Source organism: Rutidosis leptorrhynchoides, chromosome 11, assembly GCF_046630445.1.
Source record: "Rutidosis leptorrhynchoides isolate AG116_Rl617_1_P2 chromosome 11, CSIRO_AGI_Rlap_v1, whole genome shotgun sequence".
NCBI lineage: Eukaryota > Viridiplantae > Streptophyta > Magnoliopsida > Asterales > Asteraceae > Rutidosis > Rutidosis leptorrhynchoides.
In genome coordinates, this window is record NC_092343.1 from 86,209,405 (window position 1) to 86,236,367 (window position 26,963).

Below are 26,963 nucleotides of genomic sequence, written 5' to 3' on the forward strand. Positions count from 1 at the left end.
TGACTATTGATTATATTCGTGATTGTGTGTGCTTAATTATTTAAACAATCAATATGTTAAACTGCATACACAGTCGACCGAGTGTGTCCACACACTCGACCAACTGTGTAACTCAGTCGACCGACTGTGTGACTCAGTCGACCGACTGTGTCTGGGTTGCAGTATATATACGGGCTGAAACCTATATTACTAGGTTACATTCCCTATCAACCCTAATCGATTGGTTACGGTTTCTATCGATCCCTAACACCTTTACCACCGAAATAATATGTTAAGGAGTCGTTCTAATCTAGTTTTCTCTCTAGGTTTGACTAAAATGAATCCAATACGACCCATATCTCGGTTTTAGTTGTATCTAGTGATTTTCTCCTCTAGATACGATCTCAAGAAACCTAAGATCCGTCAAACAACGTCTACAAAGTGGTATCAGAGCTGGAGTCTCTGCTTTGCTTGAATAAAATTCGTTTTTGGGTCAAAAGTTTAGGTTTTTGGTGTTAGTTTTTGTTTTCACGATTAATCTCTATTTTTATGTTATAGTATTTGTTTTCTGTGTTAAAACGTGTTTATGGTGAGTTTATAATAGTGTTCTATGGTTTGGTTTAGGTTATTCCATCAAAAATCGATCGAAAAATCGATTTTCACCTAGAAAATCCTAAAAATCGACCAGTTCCTGTCAAGAACACACTCGGTCGTGTGAGTCTTGACGTTCGACAGTGTGAGTACCTCAATCGACCGAGTGAGCCAGTTACTCGACCGAGTGAGTTTTGATTAAGCCGTGTGAGTTTTACCAGTCAATCGGCCGTGTGAGTTAAGACATTCGACCGTGTGAGTCAGACAAATGACCGTATGAGTGACACAGTCAGCCGTGGGAGTTGTAATACCATAGTTAAAGTTAGTAACGAAGTAATGCCCAATTTTTGTCAGACAATCGACCGTATACACTCGACCGTGTGACCTAGACACTCGACCGTGTGTCCTAGACAATCGACCATTTGTCTTACTAATCAGAAACTTAATTTTCTTTTAATTTGCATTTAATTTATCAAAATGTCGGACACTAATGAACAAGTGGCTAACGAATACAGTGCTTTAGTGATTACTCTTGGACTACGAAAGTTAATACTTTCCGAAAGCGAATCAGGAACTTCTAATAAGGTTCCAAAACTTGATAATTTGAAAGACTTTTTGGACTGGAAAACACGGTTTACGATCTATCTGAATGGTGTCGATTCTTGACTATGGGAGTTTATTGAGACTGAATATGCGTGGCCAAATGGAGTAGATGGTGAACCAAAGGAAACCTCACAGTTTAATCCTGCTGAGCATGAACAGTATAATTTGAAATGTAAGTGTTACGCACAGCTCACACAGGCACTGTCTAGGGAAATTTTCCAGCAGTTTAAAAACAGGAACAAGACCATGTATACTCTTTGGCTTGCTCTTCAATCAGCCACAGAGGGTACAGCTACTTATAGTGTAACTAAGGGTAAAGTTTTGAAAGATGAATGGAAAGTGTTTGCGGCTCTTCCATTAGAGACTCTTGGACAGACTTTGGAGAGATATCGATTATTGGTTGCTGAAATGGCAGATTATGGGATAGAGGTGCCTGATGATAAAGCAGTCGGGGTTTTGAAAGATGGTCTTCCTGAAAGGTGGGACAATGAAATTGAAAAGATTCAGAACAGGTACATTGCATTAGGTCGTACGCTAACATTGACCGCATTTACATCTAAGTTGATGGAAAAGGATATCCAAGTTGAAGCAAAGAGAAAAAGGCTTGGTATTGTAGCTGCTTCTTCCACTATTGGGTCATCCTCTGGAGTTCATGCTCCATTACAGATAGCGTACATCTCAACCAATACTGCACAGACATCGAAACCACAGTCAACGTCTTGTTATTTCCATGTTAAATCTCAAGCTCAGAACTCTACAGTTAAAATGATTGAGTCTTCTCCGATTCAACAGACTCAGACACCAGTGTTTCAAACAGAGAATATCAAGAAGAGGTCTCTAGAATCAATTCTAGAAGATATGGCACTGACAGCTATTGTTGTCAACTCGTACAATGAAATGATCAGTGGTCAGATTATAAATGGTCATCTTGAGAATGAAGATTATGACCAAATTGATGAAGATGAGATTGAGAGAATGGATATACTTTATGGTATGGGTAGTATTGTCAGACGTGCAAGAAAGAATTTGAAAAGAACAGGTCAAAGGACATTGAGCTTAAATCGTAATACCAAATTTGTTTTTGACATGTCCAAGGTCAGGTGCCACAACTGTGATGAACTTGGTCATTTTAAGAGGATGTGTACAAGACCACCATCGCCTGGTTTTCATAATCCATTTCACACCACAACCATTGAAGTGAATCCAAAGTAGTGAGTTCCAATATGGAGAAAGATGCTACAGTAAATGGTCAATCTAAAGCATTGACTACTACTTATGCAGATGAGGTGTGTGATTGGTCTATTTCGGTAGACACTGAGAAAGCTAATGTTGTTTTCCAGGGTAAAAGTGAAGTTAAGATTGAGGAAGAAAGGATTTTGAGAAGAAATGCTAGTTGTATGGGTAAAGATAATCTTGATTGCGCATGCTATGTATGCAAGTGTGATGCTAGGATGAAAAGGGTAGAAGAGGTAATGAAGATGTGTCTTAAAAAGAGAATCAAGGATCGATTGTATGATAAGTTCCGCAAATCTAAGGATCTGTCTGATCTTGAGTTTACTACTGATTCCTCCGATGATGATGAATCCTTAGGAATGAGTTATCATACGGGTACCTGGTTTAGAAAAGAGCTTGCATACTTGATCAACGATGATGTTAAAGGTATTGACGAGAAGATAGTTACGGTGAAGAGTTCGGATAGTTTTGCTAAAGTTGAGGGCAAAGGAGGTTATGATGCTGATTATTCGGATAGTACAAGTTCAGAGTCAGAGTCAGAATCAGATGCAGATTCGCAGGTTGGTAGAAATGATTACGCGTTCATGGCTAACACGTCCAGTAATGATAAGATATGTAATGATTCAGCTTTCATTTGTTCTAAATGCATTGACCTTGAACAGGAAATAGCTAGACTTGAATGTGTAGTTTCTAAGCTTAATGAGATACCTGCTACTTGTGAAACTTACCCGAAACTTAGACTTGAACTTAAGAATTTGAGTCTAGAAAATTAGACAAATAGGAAGAACTATGATGATGCTCTTTACTACCTTATTAAGCAGAAAGAGTATGTTGATGTCATTAAGTCCTTAGAGAATCAGGTAGGTCACTTAAAATCAACTATTGTAGATGATGAGAAAGTGATTCATCTGTATTTTAGCCAGATAGAAGCACTTAAGGTAGAAAAAGATTCATATTTCATATAAGTTAAAGTATGAATCAGAAAAGGCTAGGATTGATAATTGGCAGAGAATGTCATACGTGACACAAACTTTTAAACATCCTAAAAACCAAGGGATAGGTTATGATCAGGTTGCACCACCGCTTATGCATGAGTATGTCAATAAGCCTGTTGAGAAGAGTAAGGATCAGGTTGTAGAACCGAAGTATGGTAAGTCTGAGAAAAGTCCTGTTAAGAGTACAAGTAAGGATGATGAGAGTAAGAAACCCTTAGATATTGTCTATGAGACGGAGTTCGACACTGATGTCGACACCGAAAAGGACAGCAAACCTTTTGTACTTGTGACTAAACCCATCACGATTTTAAAGAATACAAAGAATGAGGCAAATAGGAGAGTGAGAGTCAGAAGACTCAGAAAAAGAGTGTTAGAAAACTAAAACAAATTAGGAAGAAAAACACTCAGCTCACTCCTGTTAAGTTTGTTAAGGATGGTAGTACTTTGAATTCTGAGGTTGTTGATCCTAAAGCTGAACATCCACCAAAAGGTGAGATTTCCAATTCTGGAAGCGTGACGAAATATGTTCCGCCTAATCATCGACAGACTGTTAAACAACAAGTCTCGTCACCCCCTACGACTAGACAACAGACTACACCACCAAGGAGACATTTTTCACCTTCTAGACGTTAATTGTTTAATGCTAATAATTTTGATAATGTTAACTGTTTCAATTGTGGGATGTTGGGACACAGGGCTGTGAATTGTAAACCTATTAGACAGACACCACATAGAAAGATTGATCTTTTTCCTAAACGAACTTTCAACAGAAGATCATTTTCACCTGTGTTTAAATCTACTTTGGTGGAAATAAATGAAATAAAAGTTTTTCAAACAAATGATTACTACAGGAAACAATTACCGAAAAATACTGTTTGGAAACGTAAATCAGAAGTTAAGGGTGTCCAAAATTCTGAAGGTCCTTCTGGATCTAAGGGACAATGGGTGGAATTGCCAGTGATTGGCGTTGATGGGAAACCCACTGCCATTAGGGCATGGGTGGCCCTTTCTAACTAATCTCCTTATTTTAATGTGCAGGTCGCCTACAATCCAGGCTGGAGTATATGGATTGTTGATATTGGGGTATCCAGGCACATGACAGGGAACTTGTCCTTGCTTTCAAATGTTAAAACAGTGAATGGAGGACTAGTTTCTTTTGCAGGTAGTGAAGGAGGATTTATTACTGCACAAGGGGTGATAGCTAATGAGAATGTCAGTTTTGATAAAGTCAATTTTGTGGAGCAGATGTCGAACAATTTGCTTTCAGTTTTACAGGTTGCTGACAAATTGCTTTTGATGACAAGTTGTGTTATATTTTGAAGAAAGATTTTGTAATTCTAGAAGACATGATTTTGATGACCGCTCCAAGGTGCAAGGATCTTTACATTCTTGATATGCGTAAGGCTCATGTTAAAGCAGCAACAGGCCATCAGGCTTTTGTTTCCAAGGCTACTGAATAAGAGTCTATTATTTGGCACAAGCGTATGGGTCATCTGAGTCTAAGGAAGATGAATAACCTAGTTCACAACGGACTAGTTGATGGTGTGAATGTTAAGAGTTTTCATATTGCAGGAGAGTGTCTTCCGTGTAAGAAAGGGAAACAGACGAAGAAGTCTCATGCTACCAAGAAACATCATTCAGTTAATATTCCTTTGGAGTTGTTGAATATGGATCTCTTCGGTCCAGTTAATTGCAAGACTATCACTGGAGAGTCATACTGCTTAGTGGTTACCGATGAGTATTCACGTTTCTCTTGGGTCGTGATGCTGAAGCATAAATCAGATACTTTCGAGCACATTAAAGTTTAGATTTTGAAACTTGAAAGTTTGTATAAGTTGAAAGTTAGAAAGATTCGTACTGACAATGGTACGGAATTCAAGAATAATCAGATGCTGCTGTTTTGTAATGAAAAAGGGATACAGCAACAGTTCAGTTCTGCTTATACGCCACAGTCAAATGGTGTAGCTGAAAGAAAGAATAGAATGTTAATTGAGACCGCAAGAACTATGTTAGCTGATTCGTGTTTACCCATTGTTTTCTGGGGTGAAGCCGTGAGTACAACGTGCTATGTGATGAACAGAGTTCTAGTAGTGAAACGACATGGTAAAACTTGTTATGAACTGTTACACAAGAGAAAGCCTAACATTAAACATCTTGAACCCTTCGGTGCTCCGTGTACTATTCTGGTACGAGACACAGGAGGGAAATTTAATTCAAAGGTTGTCTCTGGTATCTTCTTGGGCTATGAAAATCCGAATAAGCGAGTGTACAATATTGATTCTAGGTGTGTTGAAGAACGTTTCGAGGTTGATATTCAGCGTAACGCTCCAGCTCGTGTTAGTAAAGGGTTCGCATGGCAGTTTGAATATGATAAATTGTTTGATTCTTTCAATCTTCCACCAGAAGTTACTGATGAAGATATGATAACTCAGATGCTATTTGATTCACAAAACTCAACTGAAGATGTCATTACCACCGCAGGTTCAGAATTCGGGTTCTAGCTTGCAACCAAGTCCGCAGAGTGTTCGAGGTACTACTGTTTCAAATGGAGATGAAGTAGTAGATACTGATGAAGATAGTGAGTCAGAAGAAGATGAGGGAGTTAATCGAACATGATTGACAGAGGAACATATTAATCCTCTTTATAATCAACCACCAACTGTAACAGTGCCTGAAGAGCCGACTGAAGCAGGAGGTGTACGTAGATCAAATCATGTAATCATGACTCCAAAGCATCTAGATGATTATTTTATAGATACAAGGGGCATTCCTCATATTGGCATTCCTCATGCCAAGACTAATGAAGCATCTACATATGAAGTTCCTACTACATCTGATGTTCCTGTGGTAAGTGAAAGTCCAACGGCAGCAGAAGATGTTGAAACAGAGAGTGCAAATGTGGTAACAGCTTTCTATTCCTCGTTAAATAAGACATGGAGAGTATTTGAGCATGCTCACTCATGCTACGTGTGTCAGATTGAACCGAAAGATGCCTTTGAGGCATTGAAGTATGATGAGTGGGTTAGTGCAATGCAGGAAGAGTTGTTACAATTTAAACATTTGAAAGTTTGGAGACTAGTCAATCCATCGCATGGTTGTGAACCCTATGGTCTTCGATGGGTGTTGAAGAATAAGAAAGATGAACAGGGTATCGTCATTAGAAATAAAGCTAGATTAGTGGTAAAGGGATATCAACAAATCCATGAGATTGACAATGATGAGTGTGACGACCCAAAAAATTTCGGCTAATTTTAAACCAAACTCTCGATACGATTTAATATTTTTGACACAATAAGCAAAGTCTGTAAGGTTGAGTCTCAAAAAGTTTGAAATGTTTCATATATTCAATTGACCTTCGAATGCTCTCGACGATTCACGAACAATTAAGTGTAAATAGATATGTGTGTATGTATATATAAATAATAATTCGAATATAATTTGAAGTATTATATGTTGTTGTTATTAAAATTAATTATGTAAAATAAAATAAAAAAATATGATATTACGATATTTATTATTTAAAACACACCCATATAAATAAAGTATATTAAATATATATTTTGTGATTTCGAATCTATTTAGTAAATGATAGTAACACTATCATTCGATTGATAATAAACAAGTTATAAATGAACTTATATGATTTTAAAATAAACGGTGATCCGAGAATGAGCTATATAAATTTTAGGCTTATAAAAAAATATATTTAGAAGCTAATTGATAAATTTCAACACTTTTCATATTTTACCCAGAATCGAGAGGGACAGTTGATGTAATTTTATTTAATAAATTAATGATCGAATTTTATACCATAATGACCAAAATAAATAAATATAGTTACATTAAAAATATGGGATTTTTCTGAACACTTTTATCCGCCAATGATTAACAACGGACCACGATATATATCCTAATAAAAGTGTCGGCAGAATTAAATAATGTACTCCACACGTTTTAATTAACTTGAGATTTATAATTGTGATACTGTATCACCTTTTGATTTCTTTTCACAATCTCAATTCCTTATCTATCTATCTTTCTGTATATATATAAAATATATACATATACATGAATCAAGTTATCACCACTCATCTTTTCTCTTCCCTTCCTTTTGAGTTCGGCAACCACATCCACCATCTCAATTCCACTACTTGCTTGTTCTTTGAACAACATCTCACACAAACATGAACCTTTCTGTTTCTCAAACCCACCTAGTATTTCCCATATTGTGCTCGATGAAACCACCTTCCACTACAAACACCCTTCGTGTAGTGACCCGAACTTTTCCATGTTTATATATATTAATTGAGATTGATATTTACATGATTAAATGTTTCCAACATGTTAAGCAATCAAACTTGTTAAGACTTGATTAATTGAAATATGTTTCATATAGACAATTGACCACCCAAGTTGATCGGTGATTCACGAACGTTAAAACTTGTAAAAACTATATGATGACATATATATGGATATATATATATAGTTAACATGATACTATGATAAGAAAACATATCATAAAGTATATTAACAATGAACTACATATGTAAAAACAAGACTACTAACTTAATGATTTTTAAACGAGACATATATGTAACGATTATCGTTGTAAAGACATTTAATGTATATATATCATATTAAGAGATATTCATACATGATAATATCATGATAATATAATAATTTAAAATCTCATTTGATATTATAAACATTGGGTTAACAACATTTAACAAGATCGTTAACCTAAAGGTTTCAAAACAACACTTACATGTAACGACTAACGATGACTTAACGACTCAGTTAAAATGTATATACATGTAGTGTTTTAATATGTATTTATACACTTTTGAAAGACTTCAATACACTTATCAAAATACTTCTACTTAACAAAAATGCTTACAATTACATCCTCGTTCAGTTTCATCAACAATTCTACTCGTATGCACCCGTATTCGTACTCGTACAATACACAGCTTTTAGATGTATGTACTATTGGTATATACACTCCAATGATCAGCTCTTAGCAGCCCATGTGAGTCACCTAACACATGTGGGAACCATCATTTGGCAACTAGCATGAAATATCTCATAAAATTACAAAAATATGAGTAATCATTCATGACTTATTTACATGAAAACAAAATTACATATCCTTTATATCTAATCCATACACCAACGACCAAAAACACCTACAAACACTTTAATTCTTCAATTTTCTTCATCTAATTGATCTCTCTCAAGTTCTATCTTCAAGTTCTAAGTGTTCTTCATAAATTCCAAAAGTTCTAGTTTCATAAAATCAAGAATACTTTCAAGTTTGCTAGCTCACTTCCAATCTTGTAAGGTGATCATCCAACCTCAAGAAATCTTTGTTTCTTACAGTAGGTTATCATTCTAATACAAGGTAATAATCATATTCAAACTTTGGTTCAATTTCTATAACTATAACAATCTTATTTCAAGTGATGATCTTACTTGAACTTGTTTTCATGTCATGATTCTGCTTCAAGAACTTCGAGCCATCCAAGGATCCATTGAAGCTAGATCCATTTTTCTCTTTTCCAGTAGGTTTATCCAAGGAAATTAAGGTAGTAATGATGTTCATAACATCATTCGATTCATACATATAAAGCTATCTTATTCGAAGGTTTAAACTTGTAATCACTAGAACATAGTTTAGTTAATTCTAAACTTGTTCGCAAACAAAAGTTAATCCTTCTAATTTGACTTTTAAAATCAACTAAACACATGTTCTATATCTATATGATATGCTAACTTAATGATTTAAAACCTGGAAACACGAAAAACACCGTAAAACCGGATTTACGCCGTCGTAGTAACACCGCGGGCTGTTTTGGGTTAGTTAATTAAAAACTATGATAAACTTTGATTTAAAAGTTGTTATTCTGAGAAAATGATTTTTATTATGAACATGAAACTATATCCAAAAATTATGGTTAAACTCAAAGTGGAAGTATGTTTTCTAAAATGGTCATCTAGACGTCGTTCTTTCGATTGAAATGACTACCTTTACAAAAACGACTTGTAACTTATTTTTCCGACTATAAACCTATACTTTTTCTTTTTAGATTCATAAAATAGAGTTCAATATGAAATCATAGCAATTTGATTCACTCAAAACGGATTTAAAATGAAGAAGTTATGGGTAAAACAAGATTGGATAATTTTTCTCATTTTAGCTACGTGAAAATTGGTAACAAATCTATTCCAACCATAACTTAATCAACTTGTATTGTATATTATGTAATCTTGAGATACCATAGACACGTATACAATGTTTCGACCTATCATGTCGACACATCTATATATATGTCGGAACAACCATAGACACTCTATATGTGAATGTTGGAGTTAGCTATACAGGGTTGAGGTTGATTCCAAAATATATATAGTTTGAGTTGTGATCAATACTGAGATACGTATACACTGGGTCGTGGATTGATTCAAGATAATATTTATCGATTTATTTCTGTACATCTAACTGTGGACAACTAGTTATAGGTTACTAACGAAGACAGCTGACTTAATAAACTTAAAACATCAAAATATATTAAAAGTGTTGTAAATATATTTTGAACATACTTTAATATATATGTATATATTGTTATAGGTTCGTGAATCAACAGTGGCCAAGTCTTACTTCCCGACGAAGTAAAAATCTGTGAAAGTGAGTTATAGTCCCACTTTTAAAATCTAATATTTTTGGGATGAGAATACATGCAGGTTTTATAAATGATTTACAAAATAGACACAAGTACGTGAAACTACATTCTATGGTTGAATTATCGAAATCGAATATGCCCCTTTTTATTAAGTCTGGTAATCTAAGAATTAGGGAACAGACACCCTAATTGACGCGAATCCTAAAGATAGATCTATTGGGCCTAACAAACCCCATCCAAAGTACCGGATGCTTTAGTACTTCGAAATTTATATCATATCCGAAGGGTGTCCTGGAATGATGGGGATATTCTTATATATGCATCTTGTTATTGTCGGTTACCAGGTGTTCACCATATGAATGATTTTTATCTCTATGTATGGGATGTATATTGAAATATGAAATCTTGTTGTCTATTGTTACGATTTGATATATATAGGTTAAACCTATAACTCACCAACATTTTTGTTGACGTTTAAAGCATGTTTATTCTCAGGTGAATATTAAGAGCTTCCGCTGTTGCATACTAAAATAAGGACAAGATTTGGAGTCCATGTTTGTATGATATTGTGTAAAAACTGCATTCAAGAAACTAATTTCGATGTAACATATTTGTATTGTAAACCATTATGTAATGGTCGTGTGTAAACAGGATATTTTAGATTATCATTATTTGATAATCTACGTAAAGCTTTTTAAACCTTTATTTATGAAATAAAGGTTATGGTTTGTTTTAAAAATGAATGCAGTCTTTGAAAAACGTCTCATATAGAGGTCAAAACCTCGCAACGAAATCAATTAATATGGAACGTTTTTAATCAATAAGAACGGGACATTTCAGTTGGTATCCGAGCGTTGGTCTTAGAGAACCAGAAAATTTGCATTAGTGTGTCTTATCGAGTTTGTTAGGATGCATTAGTGAGTCTGGACTTCGACCGTGTTTTCTTTAAAAATGATTGCTTAACATTTTTGTTGGAAACTATATATTTTTAACATATGAATATTATGTGATATATTAATCTCTTAACGTGTTTGATATTATGTGATAGATGTCTACCTCTAGAACAAGTCCCATTGACTCACCTAATAATAATGAAGAGTCAAATGTAAATTGGAATGATTTGTGGACTGATTCACAAGTTCCCGAAGAGGAACCGGAAGAAGAGTCGGAACCGGAAGAAGAATCGGAACCGGAAGAAGAATCGGAACCGGATGAAAAAATAGAACCGGTGGGGGAAATAATAAAACGGTTAAGTAAAAGAAAATCCTCAACCAACTGACCAAAGTTAATTATGGTCAATGGTGTTTCCGCCAAGGAAGCAAAATATTGGGAGGATTACCAATTCTCCGATGAATCGGATTCCGACGAGAATTCCGATGATGTTATAGAAATTACCCCAACTGAATTTAAAAAGGCAAAAGAAAATAATAAGGGAAAGGGCATAAAAATAGAGAAATCTAATTCCAACCCCGATGAACTTTATATGTATCGTCAACCCCCGAAGTCCTTAAGTTGTAACAATGACCCGGGAACCTCTAAACCACCAGGTTTTTCTAAACCAATGTGGACAACGATGGCTCATATTAGGGGAACATCATATATCCCTAGAAACTTGGCAAAATGAACCAAAACTGAAGAAGAAGAAATGAGCGAGTCGGAATAAGATAGTTGTATTCGTGTGGTGTAATATATGTAATATAGTGTTCTTATGCTTTATGATATATGTAAAAATTGCTTGTATTAATAAGTATTTTTTTTATGAAACTAACTCTTGTCTATTTTACAGTTTAAAAACACAAAATGGATAGACAACCCAATATTTTAAGAGACCTACCCGGAGACATGATTGATGAAATCTTGTCTAGAGTCGGCCAGAATTCTTCGGCACAACTATTTAAGGCGAGATCAGTTTGTAAGACATTCGAAGAACGTTCCAAGAATGTCTTGGTTTATAAGAGACTTTCGTTTGAAAGATGGGGGATATCACATTGGGAAACCCATAAGTTACGATGTGTTTACTTTGACGCATATATTGCGGGGAACCCAAATGCTATTTTACGCAACGGGTTAAGAAATTATTTTGACTCAATATATCCGAATATTGGACTTCGTGATTTAGAAAAAGCGGCTAACATGCAACATAAAGAAGCATGTTATGCTTACGGATTAGTAATGTTCGCTTCTCACCAAAGTGAGAACAAGAACATCGGGCTACAACTATTAAACAAAACGTTTCCACAAGTGACGGAGTCGGTAATTGGGGTAAGAAATGAGGTTTTTAGATTATTACGGGACTGTTGGACATTACGTAACCCTCGTCCCTTTGATGACGTTACAACACGCTGTCTTATCAACGGCCATAACGGTTATGCTGCACAAGACCAAGGATGGGAAGTAGTCCTAGTAAAACCAGAATGCATGACTTGTTTCTGGACGTATGAATTACGTGTCTTTATTGCCTTTGCCGAACGACTTGTGTACTAGCTAGAATTGTCTTCACAACTATCTTGTATCAAAGTTATTGTGTGCTATATTTCATGCTTTATGTAAAATAAGCGGTATTGTAAGTTTGTAAAATATTGTATAAAAGTTTGAACGCGAAATATTATTACAATCAGTTTTTCATATAGAATTGTAGTAGTTGAATTATATATTAGCTACTAAGTATGAACTTAACGGGTAGGTACTACCTGAATTTAAACTTATAAAACGCTAATATGAAGAAAAAGCTTTTATAAATGAGTTCATATTATGCTACGAAATACTATTAACTACTCTTAATATTCTGTATGATTAACTTGTTCCATTTAACTATTTTGAAGGAAATGGCACCAACTACTCGACACACCGTGAATATGAATGAAGAGGAATTCCGTACTTTTCTAGCTTCAAACATAGCCGCAGTACAGGCTGCGCTACATACCAACAATAACCTTGGATCTAGCAGTACAGGAAATCGTGTAGGATGCACCTACAAAGAATTCACTGCCTGCAAACCTTTGGAATTTGATGGAACCGAAGGACCGATCGGATTGAAACGGTGGACCGAGAAGGTTGAATCGGTGTTTGCCATAAGTAAGTGTACTGAAGAGGACAAAGTGAAGTACGCTACGCATACCTTCACAGGTTCTGCGTTAACATGGTGGAATACCTATCTAGAGCAAGTGGGACAAGATGATGCGTACGCACTACCGTGGTCAGCATTCAAGCACTTGATGAACGAGAAGTACCGTCCCAGAACCGAGGTCAATAAGCTCAAGACAGAACTTAGAGGGTTACGAACCCAAGGATTTGATATTACCACGTACGAAAGACGATTCACAGAATTGTGCCTATTGTGTCCGGGAGCATTCGAAGATGAGGAAGAGAAGATCGACGCGTTTGTGAAAGGATTACCGGAAAGAATCCAAGAAGATATAAGTTCACACGAGCCCGCCTCCATACAACAGGCATGTAGAATGGCTCACAAACTAGTGAACCAGATTGAAGAAAGAATTAAAGAACAGACTGCTGAAGAGGCCAATGTGAAGCAAGTCAAAAGAAAGTGGGAGGAAAACGGTGATAAGAATCACCAATACAACAACAACAGCAATTACAACAATAATCGCAACAATTATCCCAACATTCGCAACATCAATCGCAACTACAACAAACGGCCCAACAACAACAACAACAACAACATCAACTACAACAATCATCCCAACAACAATAATAACCGCAACAACAACAACAATCAGAAGCAGCTATGCCAAAGGTGTGAAAAGAATCACTCGGGGTTCTGCACCAAATTTTGCAACAAGTGTAAAAGAAATGGTCATAGCGCGGCGAAGTGTGAGGTCTACGTACCAGGGGTTAATAGAACGAAAGGAACAAATGGTGTCGGAACGAGTAATGGCGGAGCAAGTAGTGTCGGAGCAAGTTATGCCAATGTAGTTTGTTATAAATGTGGAAAACCAGGCCACATTATTAGAAATTGCCCGAACCAGGAGAACACGAATGGACAAGGCCGTGGAAGAGTTTTCAATATTAATGCGGTAGAGGCACAGGAAGACCCGGAGCTTGTTACGGGTACGTTTCTTATTGACAATAAATCTGCTTACGTTTTATTTGATTCGGGTGCGGATAGAAGCTATATGAGTAGAGATTTTTGTGCTAAATTAAGTTGTCCATTGACGCCTTTGGATAGTAAATTTTTACTCGAATTAGCAAACGGTAAATTAATTTTAGCAGATAATATATGTCGAAATCGAGAAATTAAACTGGTTAGCGAAACATTTAAGATTGATTTGATACCAGTAGAGTTAGGGAGTTTTGATGTGATAATCGGTATGGACTGGTTGAAAGAAGTGAAAGCGGAGATCGTTTGTTACAAAAATGCAATTCGCATTATACGAGAAAAAGGAAAACCCTTAATGGTGTACGGAGAAAAGGGCAACACGAAGCTACATCTTATTAGTAATTTGAAGGCACAAAAACTAATAAGAAAAGGTTGCTATGCTGTTCTAGCACACGTCGAGAAAGTACAAACTGAAGAAAAGAGCATCAATGATGTTCCCATTGCAAAAGAATTTCCCGATGTATTTCCGAAAGAATTACCGGGATTACCCCCACATCGATCCGTTGAATTTCAAATAGATCTTGTACCAGGAGCTGCACCAATAGCTCGTGCTCCTTACAGACTCGCACCCAGCGAGATGAAAGAACTGCAAAGCCAATTACAAGAACTTTTAGAGCGTGGTTTCATTCGACCAAGCACATCACCGTGGGGAGCTCCTGTTTTGTTTGTCAAGAAGAAAGATGGTACATTCAGGTTGTGTATCGACTACCGAGAGTTGAACAAACTTACCATCAAGAACCGCTACCCACTACCGAGAATCGACGACTTATTTGATCAACTACAAGGCTCGTCTGTTTATTCAAAGATTGACTTACGTTCCGGGTATCATCAAATGCGGGTGAAAGAAGATGATATTCTAAAGACTGCTTTCAGAACACGTTACGGTCATTACGAGTTTATGGTCATGCCGTTTGGTTTAACTAATGCACTAGCTGTGTTCATGGACCTTATGAACCGAGTGTGTGGACCATACCTTGACAAGTTTGTCATTGTTTTCATTGATGACATACTTATTTACTCAAAGAATGACCAAGATCACGGTGAACATTTGAGAAAGGTGTTAGAAGTATTGAGGAAGGAAGAATTGTACGCTAAGTTTTCAAAGTGTGTATTTTGGTTGGAAGAAGTTCAATTCCTCGGTCACATAGTGAACAAAGAAGGTATTAAGGTGGATCCGGCAAAGATAGAAACTGTTGAAAAGTGGGAAACCCCGAAAACTCCGAAACACATACGCCAGTTTTTAGGACTAGCTGGTTACTACAGAAGGTTCATCCAAGACTTTTCCAGAATAGCAAAACCCTTGACTGCATTAACGCATAAAGGGAAGAAATTTGAATGGAATGATGAACAAGAGAAAGCATTTCAGTTATTGAAGAAAAAGCTAACTACGGCACCTATATTGTCATTGCCTGAAGGGAATGATGATTTTGTGATTTATTGTGATGCATCAAAGCAAGGTCTCGGTTGTGTATTAATGCAACGAACGAAGGTGATTGCTTATGCGTCTAGACAATTGAAGATTCACGAACAAAATTATATGACGCATGATTTGGAATTAGGCGCGGTTGTTTTTGCATTAAAGACTTGGAGGCACTACTTATATGGGGTCAAAAGTATTATATATACCGACCACAAAAGTCTTCAACACATATTTAATCAGAAACAACTGAATATGAGGCAGCGTAGGTGGATTGAATTATTGAATGATTACGACTTTGAGATTCGTTACCACCCGGGGAAGGCAAATGTGGTAGCCGATGCCTTGAGCAGGAAGGACAGAGAACCCATTCGAGTAAAATCTATGAATATAATGATTCATAATAACATTACTACTCAAATAAAGGAGGCGCAACAAGGAGTTTTAAAAGAGGGAAATTTAAAGGATGAAATACCCAAAGGATCGGAGAAGCATCTTAATATTCGGGAAGACGGAACCCGGTATAGGGCTGAAAGGATTTGGGTACCAAAATTTGGAGATATGAGAGAAATGGTACTTAGAGAAGCTCATAAAACCAGATACTCAATACATCCTGGAACGGGGAAGATGTACAAGGATCTCAAGAAACATTTTTGGTGGCCGGGTATGAAAGCCGATGTTGCTAAATACGTAGGAGAATGTTTGACGTGTTCTAAGGTCAAATCTGAGCATCAGAAACCATCAGGTCTACTTCAACAACCCGAAATCCCGGAATGGAAATGGGAAAACATTACCATGGATTTCATCACTAAATTGCCAAGGACTGCAAGTGGTTTTGATACTATTTGGGTAATAGTTGATCGTCTCACCAAATCAGCACACTTCCTACCAATAAGAGAAGATGACAAGATGGAGAAGTTAGCACGACTGTATTTGAAGGAAGTCGTCTCCAGACATGGAATACCAATCTCTATTATCTCTGATACGGATGGCAGATTTATTTCAAGATTCTGGCAGACATTACAGCAAGCATTAGGAACTCGTCTAGACATGAGTACTGCCTATCATCCACAAACTGATGGACAGAGCGAAAGGACGATACAAACGCTTGAAGACATGCTACGAGCATGTGTTATTGATTTCGGAAACAGTTGGGATCGACATCTACCGTTAGCAGAATTTTCCTACAACAACAGCTACCATTCAAGCATTGAGATGGCGCCGTTTGAAGCACTTTATGGTAGAAAGTGCAGGTCTCCGATTTTTTGGAGTGAAGTGGGGGATAGACAGATTACGGGTCCGGAGATTATACAAGAAACTACCGAGAAGATCATCCAAATTCAACAACGGTTGAAAACCGCCCAAAGTCGACAAAAGAGCTACGCTGACATTAAAAGAAAAGATATAGAATTTGAAATTGGAGAGATGGTCATGCTTAAAGTTGCACCTTGGAAAGGCGTTGTTCGATTTGGTAAACGAGGGAAATTAAATCCAAGGTATATTGGACCATTCAAGATTATTGATCGTGTCGGACCAGTAGCTTACCGACTAGAGTTACCTCAACAACTCGCGGCTGTACATAACACTTTCCACGTCTCGAATTTAAAGAAATGTTTTGCTAAAGAAGATCTCACTATTCCGTTAGATGAAATCCAAATCAACGAAAAACTTCAATTCATCGAAGAACCCGTCGAAATAATGGATCGTGAGGTTAAAAGACTTAAGCAAAACAAGATACCAATTGTTAAGGTTCGATGGAATGCTCGTAGAGGACCCGAGTTCACCTGGGAGCGTGAAGATCAGATGAAGAAGAAATACCCGCATCTATTTCCAGAAGATTCGTCAACACCTTCAACAGCTTAAAATTTCGGGACGAAATTTATTTAACGGGTAGGTACTGTAGTGACCCGAACTTTTCCATGTTTATATATATTAATTGAGATTGATATTTACATGATTAAATGTTTCCAACATGTTAAGCAATCAAACTTGTTAAGACTTGATTAATTGAAATATGTTTCATATAGACAATTGACCACCCAAGTTGATCGGTGATTCACGAACGTTAAAACTTGTAAAAACTATATGATGACATATATATGGATATATATATATATAGTTAACATGATACTATGATAAGAAAACATATCATAAAGTATATTAACAATGAACTACATATGTAAAAACAAGACTACTAACTTAATGATTTTTAAACGAGACATATATGTAACGATTATCGTTGTAAAGACATTTAATGTATATATATCATATTAAGAGATATTCATACATGATAATATCATGATAATATAATAATTTAAAATCTCATTTGATATTATAAACATTGGGTTAACAACATTTAACAAGATCGTTAACCTAAAGGTTTCAAAACAACACTTACATGTAACGACTAACGATGACTTAACGACTCAGTTAAAATGTATATACATGTAGTGTTTTAATATGTATTTATACACTTTTGAAAGACTTCAATACACTTATCAAAATACTTCTACTTAACAAAAATGCTTACAATTACATCCTCGTTCAGTTTCATCAACAATTCTACTCGTATGCACCCGTATTCGTACTCGTACAATACACAGCTTTTAGATGTATGTACTATTGGTATATACACTCCAATGATCAGCTCTTAGCAGCCCATGTGAGTCACCTAACACATGTGGGAACCATCATTTGGCAACTAGCATGAAATATCTCATAAAATTACAAAAATATGAGTAATCATTCATGACTTATTTACATGAAAACAAAATTACATATCCTTTATATCTAATCCATACACCAACGACCAAAAACACCTACAAACACTTTCATTCTTCAATTTTCTTCATCTAATTGATCTCTCTCAAGTTCTATCTTCAAGTTCTAAGTGTTCTTCATAAATTCCAAAAGTTCTAGTTTCATAAAATCAAGAATACTTTCAAGTTTGCTAGCTCACTTCCAATCTTGTAAGGTGATCATCCAACCTCAAGAAATCTTTGTTTCTTACAGTAGGTTATCATTCTAATACAAGGTAATAATCATATTCAAACTTTGGTTTAATTTCTATAACTATAACAATCTTATTTCAAGTGATGATCTTACTTGAACTTGTTTTCGTGTCATGATTCTGCTTCAAGAACTTCGAGCCACCCAAGGATCCATTGAAGCTAGATCCATTTTTCTCTTTTCCAGTAGGTTTATCCAAGGAAATTAAGGTAGTAATTATGTTCATAACATCATTCGATTCATACATATAAAGCTATCTTATTCGAAGGTTTAAACTTGTAATCACTAGAACATAGTTTAGTTAATTCTAAACTTGTTCGCAAACAAAAGTTAATCCTTCTAACTTGACTTTTAAAATCAACTAAACACATGTTCTATATCTATATGATATGCTAACTTAATGATTTAAAACCTGGAAACACGAAAAACACCGTAAAACCGGATTTACGCCGTCGTAGTAACACCGCGGGCTGTTTTGGGTTAGTTAATTAAAAACTATGATAAACTTTGATTTAAAAGTTGTTATTCTGAGAAAATGATTTTTATTATGAACATGAAACTATATCCAAAAATTATGGTTAAACTCAAAGTGGAAGTATGTTTTCTAAAATGGTCATCTAGACGTCGTTCTTTCGACTGAAATGACTACCTTTACAAAAACGACTTGTAACTTATTTTTCCGACTATAAACCTATACTTTTTCTTTTTAGATTCATAAAATAGAGTTCAATATGAAATCATAGCAATTTGATTCACTCAAAACGGATTTAAAATGAAGAAGTTATGGGTAAAACAAGATTGGATAATTTTTCTCATTTTAGCTACGTGAAAATTGGTAACAAATCTATTCCAACCATAACTTAATCAACTTGTATTGTATATTATGTAATCTTGAGATACCATAGACACGTATACAATGTTTCGACCTATCATGTCGACACATCTATATATATTTCGGAACAACCATAGACACTCTATATGTGAATGTTGGAGTTAGCTATACAGGGTTGAGGTTGATTCCAAAATATATATAGTTTGAGTTGTGATCAATACTGAGATACGTATACACTGGGTCGTGGATTGATTCAAGATAATATTTATCGATTTATTTCTGTACATCTAACTGTGGACAACTAGTTATAGGTTACTAACGAGGACAGCTGACTTAATAAACTTAAAACATCAAAATATATTAAAAGTGTTGTAAATATATTTTGAACATACTTTAATATATATGTATATATTGTTATAGGTTCGTGAATCAACAGTGGCCAAGTCTTACTTCCCGACGAAGTAAAAATCTGTGAAAGTGAGTTATAGTCCCACTTTTAAAATCTAATATTTTTGGGATGAGAATACATGCAGGTTTTATAAATGATTTACAAAATAGACACAAGTACGTGAAACTACATTCTATGGTTGAATTATCGAAATCAAATATGCCCCTTTTTATTAAGTCTGGTAATCTAAGAATTAGGGAACAGACACCCTAATTGACGCGAATCCTAAAGATAGATCTATTGGGCCTAACAAACCCCATCCAAAGTACCGGATGCTTTAGTACTTCGAAATTTATATCATATCCGAAGGGTGTCCCGGAATGATGGGGATATTCTTATATATGCATCTTGTTATTGTCGGTTACCAGGTGTTCACCATATGAATGATTTTTATCTCTATGTATGGGATGTATATTGAAATATGAAATCTTGTGGTCTATTGTTACGATTTGATATATATAGGTTAAACCTATAACTCACCAACATTTTTGTTGACGTTTAAAGCATGTTTATTCTCAGGTGAATATTAAGAGCTTCCGCTGTTGCATACTAAAATAAGGACAAGATTTGAAGTCCATGTTTGTATGATATTGTGTAAAAACTGCATTCAAGAAACTGATTTCGATGTAACATATTTGTATTGTAAACCATTATGTAATGGTCGTGTGTAAACAGGATATTTTAGATTATCATTATTTGATAATCTACGTAAAGCTTTTTAAACCTTTATTTATGAAATAAAGGTTATGGTTTGTTTTAAAAATGAATGCAGTCTTTGAAAAACGTCTCATATAGAGGTCAAAACCTCGCAACGAAATCAATTAATATGGAACGTTTTTAATCAATAAGAACGGGACATTTCACTTCGGTCCTCACCCTCACCATTAACCGTCGCTCACCATTAAACCCGCTACCAAATTAATTCAACTCTTGATGTTTTAAGCTCAATTAAACAACAACCAAACACCTTCATTAACCACGACAACCACAACATCATTCTACTCATTTAAACTATTTTTCTGTTTCGCAGCTAACCAGCACCAAACCACAACCTTCCATCTCACTCTCTCTCTTCTATTTCAATCTTGATGAAACCACCACAGCTCACCATCATCCACCTACAGGCTGCTGCATATTTCTGTGATAATCGAGCAAAAGAAACCGAAAACCATCACAACTCATCGTAAATGATTGTTGCTGTGCCTGTTTCCTGTTTCAACCGTTATCCTACAACACACATAACCACCATCGAAACCCATTTAAATCACCATCACTATACTTACTTTTGTTTCTGTTTAAACACCAAGATCACCACCATTCGAACACCTCAATAATCAAAAGAACTGCTGCACACTATTCGTTTCTATTTTACTTCGATGAGAACCTGCAAAACCAATCAGAACCACCATCATCATATTTGTTATTCTCTCTTCGTTTTTCATTTCTTCTTTTCTCCTTTATTTCTTTCGTTCCTACTGGTCCCATTACAGTACATAATCGCTATTATTTCTGTTAAATTAAACAAGTAATGATGATATTAAAGTGATGATGGGGACGGATATAATTAGATAATGACGGCTTCTATTTCCTGTTTCGTATCCTAAGTTTAAGAAGAGTGGACCTTGTTCCAGTTGATGCTATGGATCGTTTCTGCTATTGGGCTGTGTTGCAAAGTTATGTTGGGCCAAAAAAATTCGTTTGCACTAGTGGACCGCCATGTTATTCCTCTTGGACCACCGGAAACCCAGACCCACCCTTGCTACTCATTTTTTCATTAACAATGTACTGTGATTCGATGAAGATTATGTAATTATGATGATTCTGTGAATTAAGATGATGATGAGATAGTAACGAGTATGACGATGATTATGGTAATGATAGATAAAGATGATGATGATTACGTACGATGATATGGTGAGCAAGGAAGATGATAATGAATAAAACGGAGAAGACGATGGATGGTGATGATGAAATGAAAGAGATGAAACCATCATGTTATGAGCATGATGATGATGATATGAACGAGATATGATATGAGAATGATGATAAAGATGAGATGTTGATGATGATACAATGATCATGATGATGATGATGATATGATCGTGAGTGATCATAAAGATGATGGATGATACAATGGATATAGATGATGATGGTTATGATGTTAAAAGATCACGATGTTGATGATACGGATGATAATGATAATATGTATGTTGATGATGATATACGATCATGAGGATGATGATGATTCGAGTTCGATGATGATTATGATGGTTCGTGAATCCGAGGTCAATCCTGCACTTGTTCAGTGCCATTATATGCATAATTACTACAAAATACAGTATTGTGAGTTTCATTACTCCCTTTTTAAATGCTTTTGCAATATATATTTTTGGGACTGAGAATACATGCACTACTTTTATAAATGCTTTACGAAATAGACACAAGTAATCGAAACTACATTCTATGGTTGGATTATCGAATCGAATATCACTCCTTTTAGTTTGGTAGCCTAAGAATTAGGGAACAAACACCCTAATTGACGCGAATCCTAAAGGTAGATCTACGGGCACTAACACCCCCCATACTGGAAAATGGTATGCTTTAGTACTTCGAGTTTATATTATACAGACCAGTTTCTGTTTGGGGATATTCTATATGCATTATGTTAATGTCGGTTACCAAGTGTTCAATCTATATGAATGATTTTTAAACACTTGCGAGTGTATGATTATTGAATAAAGGAAATCTTGTGGTCTATTAAAATTATGAAAATGATTGATTACGATAAACTAATGAACTCACTAACCTTTTGGTTGACACTTGAAAGCATGTTTATTCTCAGGATTGAAAGAAATCTTCTGCTGTGCATTTACTCATTTTAAAGATATTACTTGGAGTCATTCATGGCATATTTCAAAAGACGTGGCATTCAAGATTGTTGAGTTCAATAAAGATTATTAGTAAGTAAATGACATATTAGGTCATTTATAGTTTGGATATTATGAAATGGTATGTATGCCTGTCAACTTTCGATGAAATGAAAGTTTGTCTTTTAAAACGAATGCAATGTTTGTAAAAATGTATCATATAGAGGTCAAATACCTCGCAATGTAACCATATGTTATTGTATTCGTCCTTATGGATTAGGACGGGTCGCTTCATGTGGTATCAGAGCGGTGGTCTTAGCGAACCAGGTCTTGCATTAGTGTGTCTAACTAGTAGTTGTTAAGATACATTAGTGAGTCTGGACTTCGACCGTGTCTGCATGCCAAAAGTTTTGCTTATCATTTCTTGTCGGAAATTACCTGATTATCATTCCTAGTCTAGACACGTTTTACTGCATTGACTGCATGAATAGTGTATAGAAAAATTCATATCTTAGCGTATCTGTTACTGTAAACTTTGTCTGACATATCCCGTAAATCCCTTCGTAATCTACAAAATCTTTTGTTCTATATATATAGATATTCTAGGTAATTAGAATATCATCCGAAAGCCGGAAATCATTTCATATCGAAAAATCCTTTATTCAATTGTATGAAATGGAACTCTTCACTAGTTCAAGTCCCTCGGATTCCGATATAGAGTTTCACTTGAGCTCCGATAGCAGTGTGACCGGAATGGATCAACCAATCAGCCATCATCTATTCTGGATGAATTGGGGATGGGTTTGTAATCTACTTAATCATTGGAGACAAGAAGAAGGTGACCCCTTCCATCCACCACATTGCCCTCTTGGCGAAGAACCTGAAGCACTTACTGGCGAACCTGTTCAAGACACCATTTTCTCTCTCATTTCCAGAGTATCTCGTCACGATTATATACTATCTCAGATTCGAGATCTTATTCATCCGTTCGTCTGAACCGACAATCATCCCGGAGTAATAGCAGAAGTCAACGAACTTCGCGCCTGAGTTATAGCCTTGGAAAATATGGTGCAAGACGTACCAGCTTCAGCAACATCATCGGCACCAACAGTACCACCAACATCAATACCAGTACCACCAACAACCCAAGTTCAAACATCATACGCCTCAACATCTAATTATGTACCTCGAGCATAATCATCGTTCTACGAATCGTTCTACATCATTTATCTTCATTCTACATGACGATTATATAATTTCTAACATTTTAGAGATTATGTATTCTAGTTCTAACGATAACTCAAATGAGATTAATATCATATTAACTCATTAAATCCATGATTACATCTGAAGAAAATATATACGTATATATGTTTTCATAAATATTGTAATTAAAAATTCTTTTGTACAAACTGTTAATGGTGAAAATATTTTAACGGGTAGGTAATACCCGAGGAATATTTAGATTTCACATTAATAAGTTATACTGTACATTCTTCGAATCTGATTTAACCGTAATTTACTATCCTACTTTCATCCACAAATATACGTATCCGTTCACCGCAGAATAACCATTTTCGTTCAATTTCATATTTGGATTTTGACCTATCAGAATCCAACAAGTGGCATAATGAAGAAAACATTGGACAAAAATAAAATTTGTTAGAAACAAATAAATTAACTATAAGAAATCTTGTTAAGAATTCACGCTAACAAAATCCTATCTAACTGTTCCTAGCTAACTGTTAATTCCGTATTACATTTTAATTATCGCAATTTATTTATCGCAATTTTAATTCTTGCAATTTTATTTATCGTCATTTAATTTCTGTTATTTATTTTACGCACTTTATTTATCATCATTTAAATACTGTTATTTACGCATTTAAATATCGAGACACGTATACAAAGTTTTGACATATCATATTGACGTCATCTATATATATTATTTGGAATAACCATAGACACTCTATATGCGGTAATGATCGAGTTAGCTATACAGGGTTGAGGTTGATTCTAAAATAATGTATATACTTTGAGTTGTGATCGAGTCTGAGACATGTATACAATGGGTCACGACACGTATTAATTAATTGGAATATTATATATTAAACTATATATGAACTATTGAACTACAAACTGTGGACTACCAACATTGGATAATTAAAATGAATTAAAATATTGATTATAACATATGAAACTAAAATTTTTTTCAAGTTTGCCACTTGATTTCATGTTAAACCTCGTTTGTATCTCGACGATTACAATTTGCGTTCAAACCTTTCATGATTCTTGAAAACACATCAATCGAGAGAATGAACCAACCACACTTCATCTACGGAAGAAAAGATTGATGCATATAGTCATGCACCTGAAAACACTGTTAACCTGAGTAAACATTTAACACGTATCTGTGCTAGCTCCGTTGGCATTGTTATTACCGAAAATAATATTGTAATTCCTTTTCAAATTAGCAAATTTTGTCACAGCTCCAGCAAATCAACTTCAATGTTTCATTCGAATAAATCTTATTATAAAGATTACACCTTCATCATCGTTACTGAAGAACCGTTTATATTCCACCACATTAGCAGTAAACTTACCAGCAACTTCACTACATATTGACTTAAGTCTCTCCGAAGAACCATATTATATTTGTTTATTAAAACCTTATCATATACTCATTCACATCTTATAACGAGAATTGCCATACTAATTACCAAGAATTAGCAATCAGTATTTTGAATCTCGCAGCGTTATTACATCAATAGTTATATGTATACATATAACATTTATCTCTTAGAATTATGATCTTTCATTCTGAAATTCTGAAAAGCACCCAGTTTACGAATCAATACTCCCAATTTTGAAAATGCTGATGAAGCAGCAAAAACTGCAAACGACCTTAACAGTCAAAAGTATGATGAAGAATGAAGTGTTGTGTCACGACCCTACTTTTTCCGTTATCTTTTTCAGTTAATTATTTAACGGCCGTTAACTGTTAGTGTGCCACGTCATTTCTATGACCTATATTATTTATTTTGTAATAATATATATATATATATATATATATATATATATATATATATATATATATATATATATATATATATATTAATTATTGTGTGTTATGTGAATATTTGTATTCATATTTTAAATTTATACGTTTCTACGTCTCGCGAATTTCCATCCGGCGAATCTTTTTGGTTTTCAAATCAACGGTCGAGTTTTTAGGACATTTAAATCCTAAATATTTTAAATATGATATTTTAAGATCATATTACTATATAGTGTATTTATATTTATTTTTCGTCGCGCGTTTGTTATCTTTCCGGATTTTTAATCGCGTAAGTGCGTTTTCGCGTTTCGGGACTCGTTCGGGCTTTCGGGCCATCAGGAATTAAATATTAAGTGAGATGGGCTAGTGGGGCCCACCCCACTCCCTTGGATTGGCCGAACCAAAGGGGGTATACCCCCTCTCTTTTTGCAAAACACCTCATTTTATCTTTTAACTCCAAAAATTACAAAACCTAAAACTTTGGTGCTCTCTCCTCCCTCTCCCTCTTTGTGCCGTCGCCATCCACCACCAACATCACCATCATCATCAAAAATTAAAGCTTGGATCAAGGATTGATTAGTATAAACGCGTTCCTCTCTTCGTTCTCTACGCGATTACATAGATTATTTCTCGATACACTGTCCAAGTGTATATTTTTATTGTGTTTGGCAAGGGTAAATAAAGGGTTAAGTGGTTACCAGGTGGCTCATTGATAATGGAATAATGTTTAATGTTTTCTAACATTTTTTTTTAAATCTTGTGGTCTAAAGTTTACTTATTATTTAAACCTATAATTCACTCAACCTTTGTGTTGACAGTTTACTTGCATGTTTTTACAGGTACTTGAGTTTTGTGATGCTTCCGCTGTGTTTAGAAGAGTCTGCATGCATTTGGGCAGATTTTATGAAACGATTTATGAAACTTAAGCTTGCATTCTATTTTTGGATAATTTAAACTTGTGGGTTTGTTGGCAAGGTTTTGTGTCAACTTTTGGTTTATTACTATGGTTGGTTGTTTTGAAACTACTTATTTTGGTTTGTTTCCTTTTTGGGAAATTTTTGAAATAAAAGAATGCAACTTTGTTTACTTAATTCATTTAAGTCCAATCAAGCTGTGGGACCAACTGACGGATCC